Consider the following 9,058-nt stretch of genomic DNA (forward strand, 5'->3'; position numbering starts at 1 on the left):
AAACAGGTTTCAGTCAGACAGGTTGCACTACAGCTCACCAGACAACAGTAAAAACCTCTTAAAGAGCAAATACATAAGCCGGTTCTATCTAATAATTGTATTTAATAATAAAACAGTACAATCATCTAAGTTTTATCAATGTAGATGGCCAGAAAATTTTACTGTCACATATATATGTACTTGTTACTGTGGCAGTACACTTGTTAACAATAATGCTAATATACTCACTGCAGCTACAGGATATATATATATATGGGGCATATGGCATACCGAGCATTCTCCGGTATGGAATTAATTCTAGTGCCACCCCCCTCCCCCAGTCAATAAAATGTATTGCTTGGCAAAAGTTATCCACTTAATGCCAACAAAGGGAAGGGTGAGTGCACTTGACCTTCTGAACATGATAACTGGTATTTGTTGCATCTTTTTATCACTTCACATAATGTCAAACGTTTAAATGCAGTTTTGGGTGTTTTTAGAAATCCATATTGCTCCCTCTCACGAGAGCGTAAAAACCACTATCTCTGTTTGGACCAGTGGTGGGTCTCGTACTGAGGCACAGAGAATGGGTCCTTCCACCCTGTGAATTCCCTCATTCCCTGAGCGACAGGTTCCTTCCACGCTGATGGGGTGACGGTGGTTTCCAGAACTGGGGCTTCTTGTTCCCTGTCATGCACTTGGCTTTGCTGGACCAATTGCTGAGGCTAAGAATGAAGTCGTATCCTCACCGTTAAGCCTCTGGACAGCAGTTTCTTTTGCTGACCTGTTACATAGAAACACTTCTCTTTATAGTAAACTGCAAGATGATTACAGCAACCATTCTGCTGTTATTCAGTCATAGTACCATACAATTTTCAATCTACATCAGACTCATGGTTCGAATTATGGGGGGTACTGGAGGGTACTGTACCCCCCGATCAAGACCCAGACCCCCCCAAAGAGACAAAAATAGCAGTTTTGGGGGGTTTTTAACATTTTTCTTTTGCTGCAAAAAAAAAAAAAAAAAGATAACCTCACCTTGTAGGAAAAGTTTATGTAAAACAATTTCAGACACCCCTAATGTGGACCGTACCATTTTAACCACCTCGGCGCTAGAAGCAGCCAGTCGGTTGCGTCATTCATTCTCATTGAGTGACCTGTTCATTGTGTTCGTCTGTCATAGTACTGTTTGTCGTGCATTGGTAAATGTGAGTAGCCAGCAGAAGTCTAACCTGTTGAAAATGTGTTATTTTACAACCTTCATTTATTCGTTTAAGTGTTTCATCTACTAATGCAAGCTGAAGTCTTTATAAGTTGAATTACTTACCATTGTCCTTCTGAGGCAGATGTTCTGTCGAGTTGACCTACTTTGTCCAGGTAATCTACTGTAGTGCTAATTGATAGCCCTAATCATAGCTTACCTCGACAAAGTAGCTCAACTCGACAGAACACCGGTACAGTCAACTTTAGTTACATTAACTAGCAAGATGAGCTAAGTTCTCTATTTAAACCAGGCTTATTTGGTGAGGTAAAATCGATCATGGTCATTTTCCAAGGAGATGAACTCCATATGTTTTCGTTCTCATTTTATCACGAATAAATTGTGCCATTCTGAAATTAATTTGCCACTTAGCCTGTGTGGTTTGTTATTAGGCTAATATTAACGCATAAGAATGTCTAACGTCATGCTCTGAAAAAACATTACTATAAGTGAAACCTATAGGGGCAACGTAAAAAAAACTAGCTAACAAATAATAAGCCCTATTATTTGAATTTTAGTGGTATTGATTCTGCATTCCACAATTTCATATTTATAGACATTTTAGAAGCTTCATCTGATAGCCCAGATACTGTTTTGTTAAATATAGATTAGATTTTATTCACAGACACACTATGAGGAAAAGGAAAGATGGAGACATCAGACACTCTTTTGGTGGTAAAAGAAGAGTAAGTAGGAAATATTAGTGTTAAGAGCTACAGAACATTACACTAAAAGTATAGGTTACTTAATGTGTATGAAGGAAAGTGGTGGTCAGCAGAAGGCAGGAGAGGCACAGGAGCAGGGAGATGGCAGGATGAGGACAGTGAGCAGGCAGCAGGGAGATGGCAGGATCAGGACAGTGAGCAGGTAGCAGGGAGATGGCAGGATGAGGACAGTGAGCAGGCAGCAGGGAGATGGCAGGATGAGGACAGTGAGCAGGTAGCAGGGAGATGGCAGGATGAGGACAGTGAGCAGGCAGCAGGGAGATGGCAGGATGAGGACAGTGTGCAGGCAGCAGGGAGATGGCAGGATGAGGACAGTGAGCAGGCAGCAGGGAGATGGCAGGATGAGGACAGTGAGCAGGCAGCAGGGAGATGGCAGGATCAGGACAGTGTGCAGGCAGCAGGGAGATGGCAGGATGAGGACAGTGTGCAGGCAGCAGGGAGATGGCAGGATCAGGACAGTGTGCAGGCAGCAGGGAGATGGCAGGATGAGGACAGTGTGCAGGCAGCAGGGAGATGGCAGGATGAGGACAGTGTGCAGGCAGCAGGGAGATGGCAGGATCAGGACAGTGTGCAGGCAGCAGGGAGATGGCAGGATGAGGACAGTGTGCAGGCAGCAGGGAGATGGCAGGATCAGGACAGTGTGCAGGCAGCAGGGAGATGGCAGGATGAGGACAGTGTGCAGGCAGCAGGGAGATGGCAGGATGAGGACAGTGAGCAGGCAGCAGAGAGATGGCAGGATCAGGACAGTGTGCAGGCAGCAGGGAGATGGCAGGATGAGGACAGTGTGCAGGCAGCAGGGAGATGGCAGGATGAGGACAGTGAGCAGGCAGCAGGGAGATGGCAGGATGAGGACAGTGTGCAGGCAGCAGGGAGATGGCAGGATGAGGACAGTGAGCAGGCAGCAGGGAGATGGCAGGATGAGGACAGTGAGCAGGCAGCAGGGAGATGGCAGGATGAGGACAGTGAGCAGGCAGCAGGGAGATGGCAGGATCAGGACAGTGTGCAGGCAGCAGGGAGATGGCAGGATGAGGACAGTGAGCAGGCAGCAGGGAGATGGCAGGATGAGGACAGTGTGCAGGCAGCAGGGAGATGGCAGGATGAGGACAGTGTGCAGGCAGCAGGGAGATGGCAGGATGAGGACAGTGAGCAGGCAGCAGGGAGATGGCAGGATGAGGACAGTGAGCAGGCAGCAGGGAGATGGCAGGATCAGGACAGTGAGCAGGCAGCAGGGAGATGTCAGGATGAGGACAGTGAGCAGGCAGCAGGGAGATGGCAGGATCAGGACAGTGTGCAGGCAGCAGGGAGATGGCAGGATGAGGACAGTGTGCAGGCAGCAGGGAGATGGCAGGATCAGGACAGTGAGCAGGCAGCAGGGAGATGGCAGGATGAGGACAGTGAGCAGGCAGCAGGGAGATGGCAGGATCAGGACAGTGAGCAGGCAGCAGGGAGATGGCAGGATGAGGACAGTGAGCAGGCAGCAGGGAGATGGCAGGATCAGGACAGTGTGCAGGCAGCAGGGAGATGGCAGGATCAGGACAGTGAGCAGGCAGCAGGGAGATGGCAGGATCAGGACAATGAGCAGGCAGCAGGGAGATGGCAGGATGAGGACAGTGAGCAGGCAGCAGGGAGATGGCAGGATCAGGACAGTGTGCAGGCAGCAGGGAGATGGCAGGATGAGGACAGTGAGCAGGCAGCAGGGAGATGGCAGGATGAGGACAGTGTGCAGGCAGCAGGGAGATGGCAGGATAAGGACAGTGAGCAGGCAGCAGGGAGATGGCAGGATGAGGACAGTGAGCAGGCAGCAGGGAGATGGCAGGATGAGGACAGTGTGCAGGCAGCAGGGAGATGGCAGGATAAGCACAGTGTGCAGGCAGCAGGGAGATGGCAGGATGAGGACAGTGTGCAGGCAGCAGGGAGATGGCAGGATCAGGACAGTGAGCAGGCAGCAGGGAGATGGCAGGATCAGGACAATGAGCAGGCAGCAGGGAGATGGCAGGACCAGGACAGTGAGCAGGCAGCAGGGAGATGGCAGGATGAGGACAGTGAGCAGGCAGCAGGGAGATGGCAGGATGAGGACAGTGAGCAGGCAGCAGGGAGATGGCAGGATGAGGACAGTGTGCAGGCAGCAGGGAGATGGCAGGATCAGGACAGTGAGCAGGCAGCAGGGAGATGTCAGGATGAGGACAGTGAGCAGGCAGCAGGGAGATGGCAGGATCAGGACAGTGTGCAGGCAGCAGGGAGATGGCAGGATGAGGACAGTGTGCAGGCAGCAGGGAGATGGCAGGATCAGGACAGTGAGCAGGCAGCAGGGAGATGGCAGGATGAGGACAGTGAGCAGGCAGCAGGGAGATGGCAGGATCAGGACAGTGAGCAGGCAGCAGGGAGATGGCAGGATGAGGACAGTGAGCAGGCAGCAGGGAGATGGCAGGATCAGGACAGTGTGCAGGCAGCAGGGAGATGGCAGGATCAGGACAGTGAGCAGGCAGCAGGGAGATGGCAGGATCAGGACAATGAGCAGGCAGCAGGGAGATGGCAGGATGAGGACAGTGAGCAGGCAGCAGGGAGATGGCAGGATCAGGACAGTGTGCAGGCAGCAGGGAGATGGCAGGATGAGGACAGTGAGCAGGCAGCAGGGAGATGGCAGGATGAGGACAGTGTGCAGGCAGCAGGGAGATGGCAGGATAAGGACAGTGAGCAGGCAGCAGGGAGATGGCAGGATGAGGACAGTGAGCAGGCAGCAGGGAGATGGCAGGATGAGGACAGTGTGCAGGCAGCAGGGAGATGGCAGGATAAGCACAGTGTGCAGGCAGCAGGGAGATGGCAGGATGAGGACAGTGTGCAGGCAGCAGGGAGATGGCAGGATCAGGACAGTGAGCAGGCAGCAGGGAGATGGCAGGATCAGGACAATGAGCAGGCAGCAGGGAGATGGCAGGACCAGGACAGTGAGCAGGCAGCAGGGAGATGGCAGGATGAGGACAGTGAGCAGGCAGCAGGGAGATGGCAGGATGAGGACAGTGAGCAGGCAGCAGGGAGATGGCAGGATGAGGACAGTGTGCAGGCAGCAGGGAGATGGCAGGATAAGCACAGTGTGCAGGCAGCAGGGAGATGGCAGGATGAGGACAGTGTGCAGGCAGCAGGGAGATGGCAGGATGAGGACAGTGAGCAGGCAGCAGGGAGATGGCAGGATGAGGACAGTGAGCAGGCAGCAGGGAGATGGCAGGATGAGGACAGTGTGCAGGCAGCAGGGAGATGGCAGGATAAGCACAGTGTGCAGGCAGCAGGGAGATGGCAGGATAAGCACAGTGTGCAGGCAGCAGGGAGATGGCAGGATGAGGACAGTGTGCAGGCAGCAGGGAGATGGCAGGATCAGGACAATGAGCAGGCAGCAGGGAGATGGCAGGATGAGGACAGTGTGCAGGCAGCAGGGAGATGGCAGGATAAGCACAGTGTGCAGGCAGCAGGGAGATGGCAGGATGAGGACAGTGTGCAGGCAGCAGGGAGATGGCAGGATCAGGACAGTGAGCAGGCAGCAGGGAGATGGCAGGATCAGGACAGTGAGCAGGCAGCAGGGAGATGGCAGGATAAGGACAGTGAGCAGGCAGCAGGGAGATGGCAGGATGAGGACAGTGTGCAGGCAGCAGGGAGATGGCAGGATGAGGACAGTGTGCAGGCAGCAGGGAGATGGCAGGATCAGGACAGTGTGCAGGCAGCAGGGAGATGGCAGGATGAGGACAGTGAGCAGGCAGCAGGGAGATGGCAGGATGAGGACAGTGAGCAGGTAGCAGGGAGATGGCAGGATGAGGACAGTGAGCAGGCAGCAGGGAGATGGCAGGATGAGGACAGTGTGCAGGCAGCAGGGAGATGGCAGGATGAGGACAGTGAGCAGGCAGCAGGGAGATGGCAGGATGAGGACAGTGAGCAGGCAGCAGGGAGATGGCAGGATCAGGACAGTGTGCAGGCAGCAGGGAGATGGCAGGATGAGGACAGTGTGCAGGCAGCAGGGAGATGGCAGGATCAGGACAGTGTGCAGGCAGCAGGGAGATGGCAGGATGAGGACAGTGTGCAGGCAGCAGGGAGATGGCAGGATGAGGACAGTGTGCAGGCAGCAGGGAGATGGCAGGATCAGGACAGTGTGCAGGCAGCAGGGAGATGGCAGGATGAGGACAGTGTGCAGGCAGCAGGGAGATGGCAGGATCAGGACAGTGTGCAGGCAGCAGGGAGATGGCAGGATGAGGACAGTGTGCAGGCAGCAGGGAGATGGCAGGATGAGGACAGTGAGCAGGCAGCAGAGAGATGGCAGGATCAGGACAGTGTGCAGGCAGCAGGGAGATGGCAGGATGAGGACAGTGTGCAGGCAGCAGGGAGATGGCAGGATGAGGACAGTGAGCAGGCAGCAGGGAGATGGCAGGATGAGGACAGTGTGCAGGCAGCAGGGAGATGGCAGGATGAGGACAGTGAGCAGGCAGCAGGGAGATGGCAGGATGAGGACAGTGAGCAGGCAGCAGGGAGATGGCAGGATGAGGACAGTGAGCAGGCAGCAGGGAGATGGCAGGATCAGGACAGTGTGCAGGCAGCAGGGAGATGGCAGGATGAGGACAGTGAGCAGGCAGCAGGGAGATGGCAGGATGAGGACAGTGTGCAGGCAGCAGGGAGATGGCAGGATGAGGACAGTGTGCAGGCAGCAGGGAGATGGCAGGATGAGGACAGTGAGCAGGCAGCAGGGAGATGGCAGGATGAGGACAGTGAGCAGGCAGCAGGGAGATGGCAGGATCAGGACAGTGAGCAGGCAGCAGGGAGATGTCAGGATGAGGACAGTGAGCAGGCAGCAGGGAGATGGCAGGATCAGGACAGTGTGCAGGCAGCAGGGAGATGGCAGGATGAGGACAGTGTGCAGGCAGCAGGGAGATGGCAGGATCAGGACAGTGAGCAGGCAGCAGGGAGATGGCAGGATGAGGACAGTGAGCAGGCAGCAGGGAGATGGCAGGATGAGGACAGTGAGCAGGCAGCAGGGAGATGGCAGGATCAGGACAGTGAGCAGGCAGCAGGGAGATGGCAGGATGAGGACAGTGAGCAGGCAGCAGGGAGATGGCAGGATCAGGACAGTGTGCAGGCAGCAGGGAGATGGCAGGATCAGGACAGTGAGCAGGCAGCAGGGAGATGGCAGGATCAGGACAATGAGCAGGCAGCAGGGAGATGGCAGGATGAGGACAGTGAGCAGGCAGCAGGGAGATGGCAGGATCAGGACAGTGTGCAGGCAGCAGGGAGATGGCAGGATGAGGACAGTGAGCAGGCAGCAGGGAGATGGCAGGATGAGGACAGTGTGCAGGCAGCAGGGAGATGGCAGGATAAGGACAGTGAGCAGGCAGCAGGGAGATGGCAGGATGAGGACAGTGAGCAGGCAGCAGGGAGATGGCAGGATGAGGACAGTGTGCAGGCAGCAGGGAGATGGCAGGATAAGCACAGTGTGCAGGCAGCAGGGAGATGGCAGGATGAGGACAGTGTGCAGGCAGCAGGGAGATGGCAGGATCAGGACAGTGAGCAGGCAGCAGGGAGATGGCAGGACCAGGACAGTGAGCAGGCAGCAGGGAGATGGCAGGATGAGGACAGTGAGCAGGCAGCAGGGAGATGGCAGGATGAGGACAGTGAGCAGGCAGCAGGGAGATGGCAGGATGAGGACAGTGTGCAGGCAGCAGGGAGATGGCAGGATAAGCACAGTGTGCAGGCAGCAGGGAGATGGCAGGATGAGGACAGTGTGCAGGCAGCAGGGAGATGGCAGGATGAGGACAGTGAGCAGGCAGCAGGGAGATGGCAGGATGAGGACAGTGAGCAGGCAGCAGGGAGATGGCAGGATGAGGACAGTGTGCAGGCAGCAGGGAGATGGCAGGATAAGCACAGTGTGCAGGCAGCAGGGAGATGGCAGGATAAGCACAGTGTGCAGGCAGCAGGGAGATGGCAGGATGAGGACAGTGTGCAGGCAGCAGGGAGATGGCAGGATCAGGACAATGAGCAGGCAGCAGGGAGATGGCAGGATGAGGACAGTGTGCAGGCAGCAGGGAGATGGCAGGATAAGCACAGTGTGCAGGCAGCAGGGAGATGGCAGGATGAGGACAGTGTGCAGGCAGCAGGGAGATGGCAGGATCAGGACAGTGAGCAGGCAGCAGGGAGATGGCAGGATCAGGACAGTGAGCAGGCAGCAGGGAGATGGCAGGATAAGGACAGTGAGCAGGCAGCAGGGAGATGGCAGGATGAGGACAGTGTGCAGGCAGCAGGGAGATGGCAGGATAAGGACAGTGTGCAGGCAGCAGGGAGATGGCAGGATAAGCACAGTGTGCAGGCAGCAGGGAGATGGCAGGATGAGGACAGTGTGCAGGCAGCAGGGAGATGGCAGGATCAGGACAGTGAGCAGGCAGCAGGGAGATGGCAGGATAAGCACAGTGTGCAGGCAGCAGGGAGATGGCAGGATGAGGACAGTGTGCAGGCAGCAGGGAGATGGCAGGATCAGGACAGTGTGCAGGCAGCAGGGAGATGGCAGGATCAGGACAGTGTGCAGGCAGCAGGGAGATGGCAGGATCAGGACAGTGAGCAGGCAGCAGGGAGATGGCAGGATCAGGACAGTGAGCAGGCAGCAGGGAGATGGCAGGATCAGGACAGTGAGCAGGCAGCAGGGAGATGGCAGGATAAGGACAGTGTGCAGGCAGCAGGGAGATGGCAGGATAAGGACAGTGAGCAGGCAGCAGGGAGATGGCAGGATGAGGACAGTGTGCAGGCAGCAGGGAGATGGCAGGATAAGGACAGTGTGCAGGCAGCAGGGAGATGGCAGGATGAGGACAGTGTGCAGGCAGCAGGGAGATGGCAGGATCAGGACAGTGTGCAGGCAGCAGGGAGATGGCAGGATGAGGACAGTGTGCAGGCAGCAGGGAGATGGCAGGATGAGGACAGTGTGCAGGCAGCAGGGAGATGGCAGGATCAGGACAGTGTGCAGGCAGCAGGGAGATGGCAGGATGAGGACAGTGTGCAGGCAGCAGGGAGATGGCAGGATCAGGACAGTGTGCAGGCAGCAGGGAGATGGCAGGATGAGGACAGTGTGCAGGCA

The sequence above is a fragment of the Paramormyrops kingsleyae genome, chromosome 24 (genome assembly GCF_048594095.1).
Source record: "Paramormyrops kingsleyae isolate MSU_618 chromosome 24, PKINGS_0.4, whole genome shotgun sequence".
Classification (NCBI taxonomy): Eukaryota; Metazoa; Chordata; class Actinopteri; order Osteoglossiformes; family Mormyridae; genus Paramormyrops; species Paramormyrops kingsleyae.